At 35.7% G+C, this 15873-nt stretch overlaps 1 protein-coding gene across 2 annotated transcripts in view; it reads right to left on the bottom strand.

Annotated features, from left to right (window-relative positions):
• OTUD1 (OTU deubiquitinase 1) overlaps positions 1–15873 on the bottom strand; it is a 157015-nt gene that overhangs the window by 129606 nt on the left and 11536 nt on the right. The window contains exon 2 of one of the 2 annotated variants that reach the window (XM_051962076.1): positions 4139–5333. The exons of the other annotated variant lie outside the window; for it this stretch is intronic. The gene's annotated coding sequence lies outside the window, so the exon portion shown is untranslated. Of the gene's footprint in view, positions 1–4138; positions 5334–15873 lie in introns of those variants that run through there. 2 annotated transcript variants of the gene reach the window in all.

Here is a 15873-nt window from a genome sequence, read left to right as displayed (position 1 = left end):
GGACTTTGAATCAGAAAGACTAATCTTTGTGAGTTCAAATCTGGCTTCAGATACTTTCTGCCTGTGTGATCCTGGACACGTTATTTAATCCTGTTTATCTCAGGTCTACATCCCAAAGAGATCATAAAAAAGAAAAAAGGACCTAAGAACTTATGCTTACAAAAATATTTATAGTAGCTTTTTTTGTGGTGGCAAAGAATTAGAACCTGAGGGAATATCCCTCAATTGAGGAATGTCTGAATAAATTATGGTATTTGAATGGAATGATATACTTTTGTGCCATAAGAATTGATGAGCAGTCAGATTTCAGAAAATCCCAGAAAGACTTACATGAATTGTTGCTGAGTGAGTATAACACTGTATAAAATAACAGGAATATTGTGTGATGATCAGATATGATAGTTTTACTTAGCCATTCAATGATCTAAGATAATTCCATGAGACTCATGATGGAAAATCCTATCTACATCTAGAGAAAAAACTGTAGAATCTGAATACAGATTGAAACATATTACTTTTACTTTTTGTTTTGCAGGGTTTTTTTTTCATATTTTCCTCCTTTTGTTCTATTTTTCCTTTCACAAGACTAATGTGTAAATATGTAATGTGTTTAACATGATTGCATGTGTATAACATATCAGATTGTTAGACATATTGGGGTGAGAGAAGGAAAAATTTGGAACTAAAAATGTCATAAAAATGAATATTGAAAACTATTTGTAACCATAATTGGAAAAAAATAAAACTTTACAAAAAAAATTAATTGGAGACTAAATAATCTAACTTTAAAGAATGAATGGATGGGCTAAAATAGTAATCATAGAAACAATACATAATTTTATTAGAGAATTACAATAACGAGAAAGTATACCAAAAATTATGGAATACATTAAAAGGAATAATCTGAGGAGATATCTCTGGAAGCTTATACCAATAAAAGTGTAGAAAACAAAAACCAATTAATTGGGTATGCAACTTTTTAAAAACCTAGAAAAAAGAACAAATTAAAAATCCCCAAACAGCAAATTGAAAATTAAAGGTGGATTAATAAAATTGAACATAAAAGAAACCCCACTAAATTAATAAATAAAAGAATTGCTTTTATGAAAAATAAATATATAAACCTTTGGTTAACATGATTTTTCCCCATTTCAATAGTATTTTATTTTTCCATAATCATGTAAAGATAATTTTCAACATTCATTTTTGCACAACTTTGTGTTCCAAATTTTCTTCCTCCTTCCCTTCCCTCCCTTCTCTCCAAACAGCAAATAATCTGATGTTAAATATGTGCAATTCTTTTAAACATATTCCCATATTTGTCATGTTGTATAAGAAAAATCAGACCAAATAGGAAAAAACCATGAGAGAGAAAGAAAAACAAGTAAAAACAACAAAAAGGTAAAAATATTCCACTTTGATCCACACTCAGTCTCCATAGTTCTCTCTCTGAATGTGGATAGTATTTTCCATTCAAGTCTATTGGAACTGCCTTGAGTCATCATGTTGTTGAAAAGAACCAAGTTCATCAGAGTTGATCATCACACAATCTTGCTGCTACTATGTACAATGTTCTCTTGGTTTTGCTCAGTTCACTGAACATGAGTTCATGTAAATCTTTTCTGAAATCAGCCTGCTCATTTCTTGTAGAACAATAATATTCCCTTACATTCATATACCAAAATGATTTTTTTTTAAGAGAGAATACCAACTCATCAAAAGTCCAAATTTTATATCTAATGATTAAAGCTTGTTGATGTTTTTCTTGGTCTGGAACAAGCCTTGAGCTAGGATAATTCATAAGGGATGTTATGCTTAAGCAAAGGGATTCTTTCTCCTTCCTGCTTTCTCTTCTTTGAGAGGATTACCTTTACATGGCACCAATCAATCATTTCCTCTTCCTATCCCTATCATAAGCTTATTCCAGGTTTTCTATGTGGGGAGAAACAAAGAAAGCTGAAGGTCGGAAGACAAAAATTATTGGTTGTAAGAAAAATTCTGAAACAGACAATAAGCTAAAAGACCATTCAAGAAAAAGTGAGAATCATATCATTAGAATAAGAGACATTGATTCTGGATAAGAAATTTCTAAACTTTTAAAAATCAGTTTGTAAAGGAATGATTAAGCAAAAAAAAAAAAAAAACAACTCAAAAAACAAAAACAAACAAACAAAAAAACATACTCATGAAAGACTAAAGTATCAGTTAAATTAAAAGCCAGAAAAGCAACATGTTTAAAGGAAAATTATCTATAAACAAATTCATAAAGTATGTATGAATTGTCCTTTTCCTTCTTAAAAGACTAATCTAAACCAGGGCTTCTTACACTTTTTCCACTTGCAATCTCTTTTCACCCAAGAGATGTTTACTCAGTCCTATGTATATAAATATAAAAAATATGTATCAAACATTTACTGATAATAAATCATAATTTCATGATTTACATGACTCCATATGGGGTCCTGTGGTGATCTTTTTCTTCTTTAAAATATATATGTGAGTTCTCTCTGGGAGAGGGAGCAGGTTTCTCGGGGAGGTTTTTCTTGGAGGCAGCTTTAGTATCAGTTCAGATCAATAATTACCCCAAATGCAGCCAGCTGGTAAAAATACAAACGTTTATTTCTTCTTCCAAATCTTGTCTCTTTCCTTGAGCCCGGATAGCTAGATTCTTAGAGGCCTATCTCTCTGCTTGCTTCCAAGAGCTCCTCCGAATGTCTCCAAATCCAAAGATTTTGTCCTTCAGCCTCTGCCTCTGCTTTCTTCAGCCTCCAGCCAGCACAAAGATGGAATGAATCTCTTGTCTCCTTCACTTGGGGCTCGGCTAGCTTTCTGGCGAGTCTTTCAGACCAGCTTGGTCTCAGTGGGGGAAGTTCAGGAGCCCAGCCACCACAGAGAGCCTTCTCAGTCTCCTGCTCAACTCTCGACTCGTAGCTTTTTCCTCCCAAAACTCTCCTTCCGCCACTAGCCAGCCAAGTGGAAAATATATTCGAATGAATCATTCTTCACTGGTTTATATATGACTCTTCTGAGAGAATGGGATTATGGGTTTTTCTCCCATAGTGCTCTCTGGCCCTAAGAGCTTCAAGGGAGGTGTGAATTCAGATATCTCATATTAAACCCTGAAATTTCCCAAATGTGTGAACTCCAATGAGTAAAGGTGCAAACACAAGCATTGTATCAATTAGTTCTACTTAGTACCTTGTTTCAGGTTCTGGCCCAAAACATCTTCTTGTAAGAGCAGATCAATAATCTATCAACTCTAATGAGTTAGCAGTTTGTAAAGATTCCAACAGGGTCCTAATCCATAGTTTAAGAAGCTTTGATCTAGACAACAAAGGCAAAGTGCTTTAGGATAATCCTTTTAGCCTGTTCTATGACCTCATGATCAGAATTAGAGAGGAAAATCACTGAATCTAATAAAATATATTACTTGTGATTAATTTCCTTATTTTGCTTCTAAAAGCACACAAATGCTATTTTATTGTGTTTCACCATCTAACTTAGCTTTTATTTATTATTATTGTTTATTCTTCATTCTCTAAGAGGACCATGACATCAGGAAGGTGATACCATGACTTGCAAATAAATTGGATTTAAGTGAGGGAGGACTGTCACTAGCCATACATATATACATACCTATATTAATATGTCAATCTGGGATGGGAAGAATCTCAGTATTTCTGGCCCAAACAGAAACAATTGTTATTTACTCTCACTCTAAGCTATCTGGGCTCAAACAGCCAATATAGGTTTGAGTTGGCACCTATTGTTGGATGATCAGTGAGAATCAGAGTAATTTAGGTTTAAGGCCTAGTCCTGAAAAAAAGAAATCTAGCCCATAAACCCCAGATGTCTTGCAAGGATTAGTTACTAATCAACTAAGTGTTTTCTCAAAGGCAAATGAAGGATGTATTGAATCTTAGTTGCTAAAATTCTTTACCTTAAGCTGGAGTAAACCTAAATGTGTGACATTTATAAGTACTTAAACAAAATTAGAAAGGGTTAATTTTTTTTCTTTCAAAGTTAATTTTAAAATACAATCAAACCAATTTTCAACTTTTTCTTTTAGAAAATATGAATCATGCAACTACTCATGTATTACAAAATCCAAAAACTGAAAACATCATAATAAGACAAATTTGAATTAATAGTTTTTATTGAACTGAGAGTCACAAAATTTTGAGATACCAAGAGAACTAGTATAAGTTGCCAGCTTAGAAAACAAATGAAGAGGAAATTTTAGATAACAGAGTTAGTTCATAGATGTCTTTGGAAATGACTCATTTTCGAAACTTGTTTTAATTGATCAAAAAAAATGTGTTATACTCTAATGACAATTTTAAAAAATAATCACCACCATGGAGTGACTAAAGCATTAAGATATTAAAATATGAATCAAATAGAGAAAGTACATTCATTTTTATTCCCAGATATACCATAGTAAGTCAGGAGATGAATTATGGAAACGAAAATACAATTATCTAATGGGATCAGATATATGCCAGTATTGTCAGTTCAAGATTTGCTTCTGACACTATCCATGTAGTCTTGGACAATTCATTTAACATCCTTTATTTTCAGTTTCCTAATCTGCAGGAATCTAGACTAAATACTGTCTGGGGTCCCTTCAAGGTCTAAATTTATGATCTTATTAACTGGAACAGATAATCTAATATAAAACCAAATGCTAATTTTTTAAAGAACTTAACCATGAATAAGGGATCATATAAAAAACTTAGACTTTTCCCTCAAATAGTACTTTTGCTACTGGAATGAAAAGGTCCACCATTATACTGCTTTGGCAGGAAGGAGACTATTCACTTGTTAATTACTTCTAATATTCCAGTTTCTACTTCCCTAATATTAATCCATTGTTGTCCTAAACTATAAGCATTAATAAATTTTAGGGAAAAACCTAACAGAAATAAAGTGATTTAAATTGAAATTTTAACCCAAGACTGAAGTACTTGCCATGTTAACAGAAGTCAACCTTTTCCCCCAAAGTTTGTTCTAAGAAAGACAAACCAGTTAGGTTCTATCTGTGACTTTATTCCTCCGAAGTTAGTGGACATGTATACATGGGAGCACAGTTAGAACTGGGCTCGGGGTGGGCACAGGGCAGTTGCAATCACATGGTAGTCTTATCAGGTCATCTCTGGGCTGGGATGGCTTTCAGGACGGGGAGTTGATATGAATCAGTTTGAAGTGGTTATCTGGCATAGCAGGGGAAGTTCTGGGTTCAGTGTGCCAGTACTGCAGGGAACTTCCGATACGATACGCTCAGCTTAAGGAACGTTCAGTTTTATCTGATTCCCAGGTCAGTCTGGCCTCTTCTGCATAAAGAGAGCATGAACAAATCAAGGCGATTAATACAGTCATTAACCATTCCATTGTCACACAGATAGATACCTTAGTCAAAACTACTTTTACCTAAACCAAGATCCTTAATGGAATCTTTTATTTTTAATCAGCATTAGTATTTTTAAACATCTCCCAGCAGTAACGCTATAATAAATAATTCCTTCTCCAGCTTCCAAGGACTCATTCAAATAACAAGAAAATAGTAATGACTATTACTATACTATAGCCTTCTATATTATAAGTTCTATACTATAGCCTTCAGCCACAGTTACTCTTATCCATTACCAATCTAATTGTTCCTTTATCCCCTCCAACTTTTGCTGCACTTGTACAATACAACTAGTATATGAAGCTCACGCTGGTGTTCTCAGCTTCCCTGGGGACCTTGGAGAAAGCAGATCTTCTCTGCTTGCTTCTCTATATGACTTATCATGATCTGAAATAACAACAACAATAATACCTCTGTCCCTATCATTGATTACTGAGCTGGTAAAACTGAGGAGACAAGAGGCTAAATATGATAGGGGGAAAAATTATAGCTTTGGGATGGTGGGTCTCTTGGAGCCACTTCTTAAGAAGAAATGATCTGATTTCATTGGAAATTAGGGGGACAGAGAGGAATAAAGTCTTTTCCTATGCCAGCATAATGACAAGAATGGGCCCTCTATACGATCCTAACCACTGCTCCACCTTGTAAACACCTTCAGGAGGAGGAGAGAGCAAGAACATGATGTACCATGATAGCAGGCTTGGGTTTATGATGAGAAACGTATGGACATCACAGAAGGAAGCCTCTGGAAGGAAGATTCCTCTTGAGGTTCAATCAGAATGGGCTCAGTTGAGGTGAAATGTGAATTGGCTACTTAGCAGCTTTGCAAAACTTACTTATGTCAAACCTACAAGACTTGACTATTAGCCACTCAAATGATCATTCTAGTATTGATCTTACTAGATTCTGTTCCAATCAATCTATAATTTTTATTGCCTAACATTCCCTTTTCTGAGTATAGTTATTTTTCAAACTTCATTCTCAATAACAACTTGACTTGCAAATGAATTTTATTTAGGTGAGGCAGGACTGTGCAAGGCCACTAGCCTTCGTTTCTCCCCCAATCATCAGAGTCCAGTGGCAAGACATATGGCAAGCTGCCTGGCAATGGCTCTAGATCCAGTGGGAGTCCTTGGCCCTTTGAAGCTCAGGTCTTTTCGGGTCTCAGTTTGAGACAACGCCCATTCCATGATCAAAAGCTAGGCCAGAATTACAAGAAGGCCTAATTTGCCTTCAAAGAAGAATCAATCTGGGAGGGGAAGAGCCCAAAGTCACATCACGTGTTAGAGGAAGGACTTCCTCACTTCCAGTCCAGCTCTCTAGCCACTCTTCCTCATTAGGCTCAGCATTATAGCAAGGATCGAATAAGGTAAATCTGCAAGTTTCCAAATCATCGTCAATTAATGCTATTAGCAGAGCATGTTGCCTACCAGCAGTCAGAGCCTCCAGGGAAATCTCCAGCTCCGGGTTGGGGGAAGAAACACAGGCTTACTAATGCAGCTCACCCAGGAAGATCCATCTGCTAGCAGAGACAGCACCTTCCCCGGCCCTCCACTTCCCCCACTGTGTCTAACCATGTGTGTATTTGAGAAATAAGACAACCGTAATGCACTGAATCTGGAGAAAACCACAGTGACAGGTAAAGTAGAGGGATTGGCACAGGTTACTAGTCTCCAAAGCCTTCTCTACTCAGCGCCCAGCTAGACACTCTACAAGAGATAAAAGAAGCGTCCTCACTCTCCCTGTCCAACTCCTCAGACCCATAGTTCCAGCATGGGCTTGAAAGAGATTCAATAACATTGCCTTGGGAAATCCTCCCAGTGTCAGCTGTTGCTATCAGGAAATCTAGTGAAATTGGGTCTATACAATGGGTTGGGAGCCACTATAATTAAATGATAAATCAGTTATATAATGCATTAAGTCATCCTAACCCGTTACCTTCCTCCATTTTGTGGAGAGTAAATGAGTGACCTTAATGACCCAACAAGTTAGTGTCAGAACCTGGCCTCCTCAACTAGAATTAACTCAAATCCCAACAGACCAACAGCCCTGAGGATTTTGAGAATTCCTTAATCACTGGGACAGCTGTGTGCTTTAAAATCAGTCTCAAAGTAAATTATTTTTAGGACAATAATGAGTTCTGATTGCCTTTGACTTTTTCTCCTCACTGATAAGAATTCAGACATACTCTCTCTTGGCAGAGGTATGAATAGACTGGCTCAACCATTCTGGAAAGCAATTTGGATTTAGGCTAAGACAGTGACTAAAATGTTCATGTCCTTCAATGCAGAAACCCATTGCTAGCCATATACCTCCACAATGTGAATATAAAGGATTACAACAAAATAAAAATTGAATATCATGTAATCATAATGATCCAACTTGATCCCAAAGAGACGTAAGAATTCATTTCTTCTTTCCCTTTCCATTCAGCCTTTTGTATACATACAGACATAAAATGCTACAATAAGTTACATTATATCATACTATATATGGTATAGTATACACACACACACACGCATTATTGAGCTTGATTTATGAGTCTGTCTTTTACTTCCTTGAAGTAGACGGCTAGCAGTTGGACATCTGAATCAAAGGACATGGACATTTAAAAATCACTGTCTTGACATGATAAATTATACAAATCTTATAACATTTTATATTTATAGAGTCTAAGATTCTATACATATTTTTGTAGTATATTCACATCTCATATTTTTCCCAAATATTTGTCACTTTTTCACATGATTTGCTTCATAAATTCAAGGATTCAGTTGAGTTTGAAGATGAATCTCACAAACACTCAAATGGATCTGTGAACTTACTGCCATGGAAATCCCTGCAAAAATAAAACAAGAAAAACTCAGTAAGTGCTTATGATGTGTCAAGAACTGTGCTAAGGTGCTGAGGATGCAAAAATCAAAGTTAATCAGTCCCTGTTCTTGAAGGGCTTACATTCTACTGAGGGAAATAACATGTAAATGAATATAAAAATTAAATATAAGGCAATTTGCAAATACTAGAAGCAAAAGCAGGGGAGGGAATGGATGGGAGATGAGAGACAAATTATCCTTTGTGAAAAATAAAACAGCAAGTTTAGCTAAAAAAGGGAATGCAGGAAGTAATGTATAATATGACTGAAAAGGGTAAATTGAAGTTTGTGAGAAGTTTTAGTTGCTAAATAAAAGAGTTTATATTTACTATTAAAGTCATTGGAGTTTATTGAGTAGAGGACTAACACATGCTTTGCCAGCTGTGCTGAGGACAGATTGTTTAGGTGAATGACTTAAGACAAGAAGACCAACTAAGCGGCTATTCCAATGATCCAAGTGAGAGGTGATGATGGCCTGAACCAGAGTAGTAGTCTTGTGCGTAGAGATAAAAAGACAGGTGTGAAAGATGCTGTGGAAGTAGAAACAAGATTTGGCAAATGACTGGATAAAGTTGTGAGTGTGAATGGCTGGAATGGTGGCAACTTCAAGAGAAAAAGGAAAATTCAGAAGGGAAGTGGGGTGGGAGGAGGGAGAATGTAAGGTCTACTTGGGGAGATCCTTATCCATCCATGACTGCTAGCCCGTGGGGTCGGGGTAGGGCTCTGACTCTCTGAGAGCCAGGAATCTAGTGTCAAGATATTTAGATGATTGTCCCAACCATGAGGTATTCTTGGAGGCAAATGTGAATTTACTGAAGAGGCAGGTGTGGGGGATGTTAGGGTTGCCCAGGCTGCAGTTAAGTTATAACTACTCTCAACGAGCTAATACCTGGCCTAAGAAGAGAAAAGCTGGGTATTTGCACAGTAGCAGGAGCAAGAGAAATAGTGGGGGGAAAGGGTGGTAATATGTTGGAGAGAAGCCCCATATTTGGCTGTTATGCGGAAAGTGGGATATGACCCACTATCTGCTGGTTGTATACTTCCTAAGATTATCCATCTGGGGCTACAAACACCCACTTTTGAGACTGCTGCATCATACCATGATGTTGAAGGGTTAAAGTTGTTCTCTGCCTAGGTCTATTTAGCTTGATAAATCTTTACTGCCACAAAACAAGCTAACTTTCCACAATGACTGGAAAAAGCATTTAAGTAAGTCCAGTAACTTATACTGAAAGGTTAATAAACCTACATAGAACTTTATTTTTTTTGGGAGGGAGGAGGAAGGTCCAGACCTGCAAACATATTAGAGTAGGATCCACCTCTCTCCTCAGGAAGAAATATCCTTGTAGGTCATATCTCATGTCCAATTCATCAATGGTAACGAGAAGCAACCAACTTATAATCACCATGTGTCCTATTCATTGCTCTTTTGGTCACCCACAATTTCAGTTCTTCAGAGATCATAGCATCACGTGATTCATCATCATATGCCCTCACGAGGAAACTCTTGGGTGTTAAAAAGCTGGGTTTTTACTGAAACAACTGGATTAGTTAACATCAAAAGCACTATGAAATTTCCAAAATCTGATTCAGCCCAGTTCCTTATTTCAATGTTGAAACAATTTGATGTGGCTACCATACATATACATACATAAATGTAGACTAACTCAACGGGCTACTCAACCAGCTGCATGTTGTTATATAGGCCTTATACAATTTTCATGTACTTTTATTTTTCCAGTGTGGATAGTTACACTGATTTCTTTCAATAACTATGCATTTCATCAACTGAGATTTTGCAGCGTTCTGGGACTCCATGTAATTCACATATCATCTTTAAAGACAAAGAACCTTGTCATTTATGGGAAATTTCTTTGTTTGTATTTTGTACAAGGCATCCTCTAAGCCCTTGGCAGACACCTTAGAACTTGGCAATAAATATACCTGATATATATTTTGCTCAGTTTTGATGTGCATTGATTAATTGGGCACATTTATTTTCATGGTCATATCTTTCATATCATTTTACATAGTTTTAAAACATCAATAAGAAACATCTTGTTCTAGGAGGGTATTTAAATTGCATTTTGCCCTACTAATTTAATGTTAAAACAAAAAATCAACAAACAATGAACAGCAGAATCTTATCTCCTCCATTTGTATGTCAAGTCCTTTACAACATGGCTCCAAATTATCTACTCTGATTAATGAAACATCACTCCCCTTGACATATTCTACATTCTGGACAAATTAGCCTACTTGTCAATGGTCCCATATGCCTAGAATACTGTCCTTGAAAACCCCAGCTCCATTCAAAGTTCTGGCCAGGTGTTACTTTCCTGATCCCTCTAGTTACTAATGTTTTCTCCACCTCATCCCTCTTAAATTTCTTGTATAGATTTTTTATTTACTTTCCCCTGTACAAGTTGAATGTAAACTCCTTAAGGGAGTTTCATTTTGTCCTTCTATTCTCATCACCTAATTGAGGATATTTTACATAATATGCACTAAATAAATACCTGTTAAATGTTCTTTCAGTGCATTGTGACTTCGTTTGGGAAAAAAAATGCAGACATATTATATATACACATTTGTGTTTTATATCATATGTAATTTTATATTAAAAATATCTATATAATACATACCTATATATATACTCTTGTATGAGTCAAGTCATATAATGCACAATTCATTTATATGTGTGTGTGTGTAAAAAAGAAAGTTTAACTCATCTGTAATGAACTTTAGAAATAGATCTGGTTGTATTATTCGCAAAAAAAACATATAATACGCCACTTAATCCCAATTGCTTCAGCAAAAAATAAAATAAAATAAAAACATATACTGGGGAAACATTCTCTGTAACCCAGCTTTTTGTAACCCCATATGTGACTTTTTAACTGAATGGAGGGGTCACAAAATTATGATTTATTATCAGTAAATGTTTGATTTCTAGACTTATTTATATACCTGGGATCACATAAAAATTTGTTACATAAATTAAGACCCAGAGGTCAGTTGACTTGCCTGGGATCACATACCCAGAATGCGTCATTAGTTTTTAAATCTAGGTCTTCTTAACATCAAGTAACTGGCTATCCAGCACCTGGTTAGTAATAATTATTACTTAAAACAGGAAGCCACCAGATAACTCACCTCCTCCAGCCACCCATCCACCCATCCTCATTTCAAATGAGCTACTCTCAAGCTAGATACCTTAGATGCCACATTGTTCTTTATGTGACCTTTGTATTTGAGGGCACATTTTGTGAAGCTAATCTTAATGCTATTTAAGGTTCTGCTAAATTCTTCTAGGTAAAGGACTACACACACACACACACACACACACACACACACACACACACATATCACTAGGATTTATCTATGGGAAAATGCTAGGAATCCGTGTCACAGAAATGGTCATTGCCAAATAAGGACCAATGGAATCACAATTCCAGACCATTCAGTCAGTAAACTAGCACTTATTAAGTACTTATTATGTTCTAGGCAATGTGTTAAGAGCTGGGATTAAGAAAAAAAGGAAAAAACAAAAGCACAGAAAAAAAAAAAAAAAAGATTCCTAGCCCATAGACTTATGTGGCAGATACCATGCAAAAATATATGTACAGAAAAGATATGGGATAAATTGAAGGAGTAGCAGTAAGGATAAGGAAGGCAGGGTAAGGATTCTTATAGAAGATGGGATTTTAGTTGAGTCTAGAAGAAAGACAAGGATGATAAAAACTGAAGATAAAGTGGGAGAGAATTCCAGTTCCAGAGTTGCATGGGAGACAGTGAGTGAAAATGCTTGAGTCAAGATATAGGGTATCAAGGGTGAAGAAGAGCAAGAAGACCTACTTTCCCTCCCTCCTCCTCCCCCCCAAAAAATAACCCAACCAGATGCTAAGCCTTTTATTCCCAGTTGTTGATGCTACAAGGACCAAATCTTGTTGATCTTGGTGATCTTGGACAAAGCTTCAGTTGCTCTCTCCTGATTGTGGTTCTGGTCTGTAACATCTTCAAATCTAAAGACTTTGTTGTAAACTCCTTCTAAAGAAATACAAAATACTAATGTTCTATCGTCAATATGATAACATAATTAAACAAAGGGCTTTCATAATGAATATTAATGTACAAATATCTCCTCAGATTTATAAACTATCTATATATAACACAGGACCACTACAGAGAAGGTGTAACAGAAAAAGAACTGCTGTCAGAAATCAGGAGATCAGGGCACTAATTTCAACTTAGCTACTATCTACTTGAGAATCAAAGAACCATAACAATGTTGGAAACCCTAGAGATCATCCTATAGAAGACCTTCATTTTATAGATGAGGAAACTGAAGCTTAGAGAGTTTAAGTAAATTGCAAAAAAACAAAGGAAGGAAACAAATATTTATTATGCACCTACTATGTGCCGGCTCTTTGCAAATATTTCAGTTGATGCTCACAACAACTCTGAGAGGTAAATGCCATTTTTATTCCCCTTTTACAGTTGAAAACTTTGAGGTAGACAGGGGTTGTGACTTGCCCAGGATCACACAGCTAAGATTCTCAGGCTGGATTTGAACTCTAGTTTTCCTGGTTCAAGGCCCAGCATTCAGTCCACTGTGCCACCTAAATGCTTCCTAGTAAGTGATGGGCCTGCCTAGAAGCTCAGTGCTTTTTCACCTCTACTGCAACTTTGAGAAACTGATTCTCAGAGCTTCAAGGTCCTCATCTGCCAAATAAAGGATATGACTAAGTCAAAGCTCCTGCCACTCCACCTTAGTTGTGATTCTGTGTCAATATTAATTACTGATCCTTGAATTGGTTTCTAATTTTACACTATTAACATAGCAAGTCTACCAGAAACCTCTGAGTTAGGCAGCCCAAGGCAAAGCCCCCGTTGTCCCATCTAAGTTATAGTTCGGTGTCAATATTAATTACTGATCCTTGGAATAAGATGACTTTTAGCTCATTATGATTATTGCCAATGCTTTACTGGGTTTTTATACAATTGTCTTTTATATTGGGCACATCTTACCTATCAAGACAATGATGAGTACTTCAGTGCATCAAAACAAACTGACAGAGTTTGAAAAATACCAACAATTATGGGAATTCTAACGCAGAGCACGCAGTTGTCATTAAATCAAATGGAATTTCAAGCAATAACTGCAACATGGAATCTCACAATTATCACTCAACAAATGCTATTGGATTAAAGGTAGTATTCGAATATTTCTGAGCCAGTTTTCATGCCATTAACCCAGAAAATTGCACATGATTAAAAAAATAATAAAAAGATCCCAGCACAGAACCCAAATAAATGTATCAAACATAAGCAATCCACTTTGAAGTATCTACTCCAAAATCAGGTTTGATTATTAATCAAACTTCAGCAATCAAAAGCTCTTCACTAACAACATGAATGTGAGGCCCACAAAACCAAGAATGATCAGTAAGCGTTAGAATTCCCATAATAGTTGGTATTTTTCAAACTTTGTCAGTTTGTTTTGATGCACTGAAGTACTCATCATTGTCTTGATAGGTAAGATGTGCCCAATATAAAAAACAATTGTATAAAAACCCAGTAAAGCATTGGCAATAATCATAATGAGCTAAAAGTCATCTTATTCCAAGGATCAGTAATTAATATTGACACAGAACCATAACTAAGATGGGACAACAGGGGCTTTGCCTTGGGCTGCCTAACTCAGAGGTTTCTGGTAGACTTGCTATGTTAATAGTGTAAAATTAGAAACCAATTCAAAGATCAGTAATTAATATTGACACAGAATCACAACTAAGGTGGAGTGGCAGAAGCTTTGACTTAGGCTGCCTAATTTAGAGGTTTCTGATGGATTTACTGTGCTAAAAGTGTAAAATTAGAAACAAAAGAGCTTAGTACCTAAGTAGCAAGAAATAAATTATTAAAATAGAAATATTGGATAATGAGCTCTCCTCTCCCATATTGCAGCATTACCAGCATTGATCTCCTATAATCACTGTTTCCCTTCCATGTGGATGTTCTATCCCAAAGCTCAATTGAGGCAACAATTCATGTAGCTTGTTTCCATCACAAAAATTTCTAATATTGCTCTGCCAATCACTTTGGAGATAAAAGCAGGGGTTTGTGATTTATGTGGAGCACATGAACTTAAAAAAAAAAAAAATCCTGGGTGTGATCCGTAAATTTAAATTTTTTTATAACTACAATTCAATATAATTGGTTTCCTTTACAATCTTCTCTATTTTATTTCATGCATTTAAAAATATTATTCTGAGAAGGGGTCCATTACATCAAAAAGGACCCATAAGGACCTATAAAGGACTTAAAGCAAAAACCAGAAGATCTAAGATGCATTGTGCTTGTGGTCAACAGGATGACAATAACTGATCACAGAAGAAAAAACATTCTAAAGATGAGTATAATTGTGAACAAAGTGCAAAGTGCATTTTCTTCAATTACTGGAATCATGGTTCATGCAAATATTTAGTTTTCCCTCAATATTTTCAAGATTACTATTTGCTCCTTCTTATAAGAAAACTAGGTTATCTACACCTAATCTTTTCTGAATAATGCATGCTAATCTAGCTACATTCCAATTATATTTTTGTTCCTTCATTTTTAGAGATGCTCGATTTAAATGATCCACAGTAAATGAGTTAAAGACCTAGCCACCAATCTTAAAGACAAGAAATTTATCCATTTCTGATGGTATCCTTTAAACTTCAAACCTGACTTCTCACACTGTAACATATTTAGTATAATTTAAGTATACTGCATTAGACTCCAACATTCTAATTGTTTTCTTCTGTTAATTCTAGACTTATCTAACACTTATCTTGCCCAATTCTTTCTGGGCAAAAGTCCTCATCTTACATTTCTCTTGTATTTTTGTATTCCTCACTACTGTTAATTTGTTTTGTGAATTTTTGTGTGTGAGGCAATTGAGGCTTACCCAGGATCACACAGCTAGGTGTGATGGGTTTGAACTCAGATCCTCCTGACTCCAGAGCTAGAACTCTAGCCACCGCACCACCTAATTGTTCCCTATTAGTTTGCTTTTAAAACAAATTTATAAATTTAAAATTATCTACTAATTCTTGATTCAAATGTTTTGTAATCTTACAAGAGTTGTAACTGCTCAAACCACAAAACAGGAAAGTGAAGTATCAGTTACAGTGATCCTTAACCATTATTAGGCTATGTATTTAGCAGAGAGTTTTCTCCTGGTATTGTTTGGGAAGCATGTATTGTGTAAAACCAAAATATGTAACTGCTCACAAGTTACTATGCATCCAATAAAACAAAGACCATGCTAACTTTTCTGTTGCAAAATTTACTGGAACAAATTCGGGATAGGGAAATCAAGCTCCATAATTCTCTCTCTTTTTTAAAATGCAATCTATTAAGGAAGAAAAAAAGAAAGATCAACTAGTATTCATTTACAAAGAACTGTAGAATCACAAAATGAAGGAACAAAAGTATTTCTTCCTGATCAGTTCACTCCAAAAAGGAGATATACATTCTGAATTAGTTTTTTGTTTGGGGGTTTGGGGATTTTTTTTAGTACTAGCCAAACACCAAACATATCCTG

The sequence above is a fragment of the Antechinus flavipes genome, chromosome 5 (assembly GCF_016432865.1).
Source record: "Antechinus flavipes isolate AdamAnt ecotype Samford, QLD, Australia chromosome 5, AdamAnt_v2, whole genome shotgun sequence".
Taxonomy (NCBI): domain Eukaryota; kingdom Metazoa; phylum Chordata; class Mammalia; order Dasyuromorphia; family Dasyuridae; genus Antechinus; species Antechinus flavipes.
Note: the sequence above shows the minus strand (reverse complement) of the source record. Positions and strands in the feature narration are given on the sequence as shown.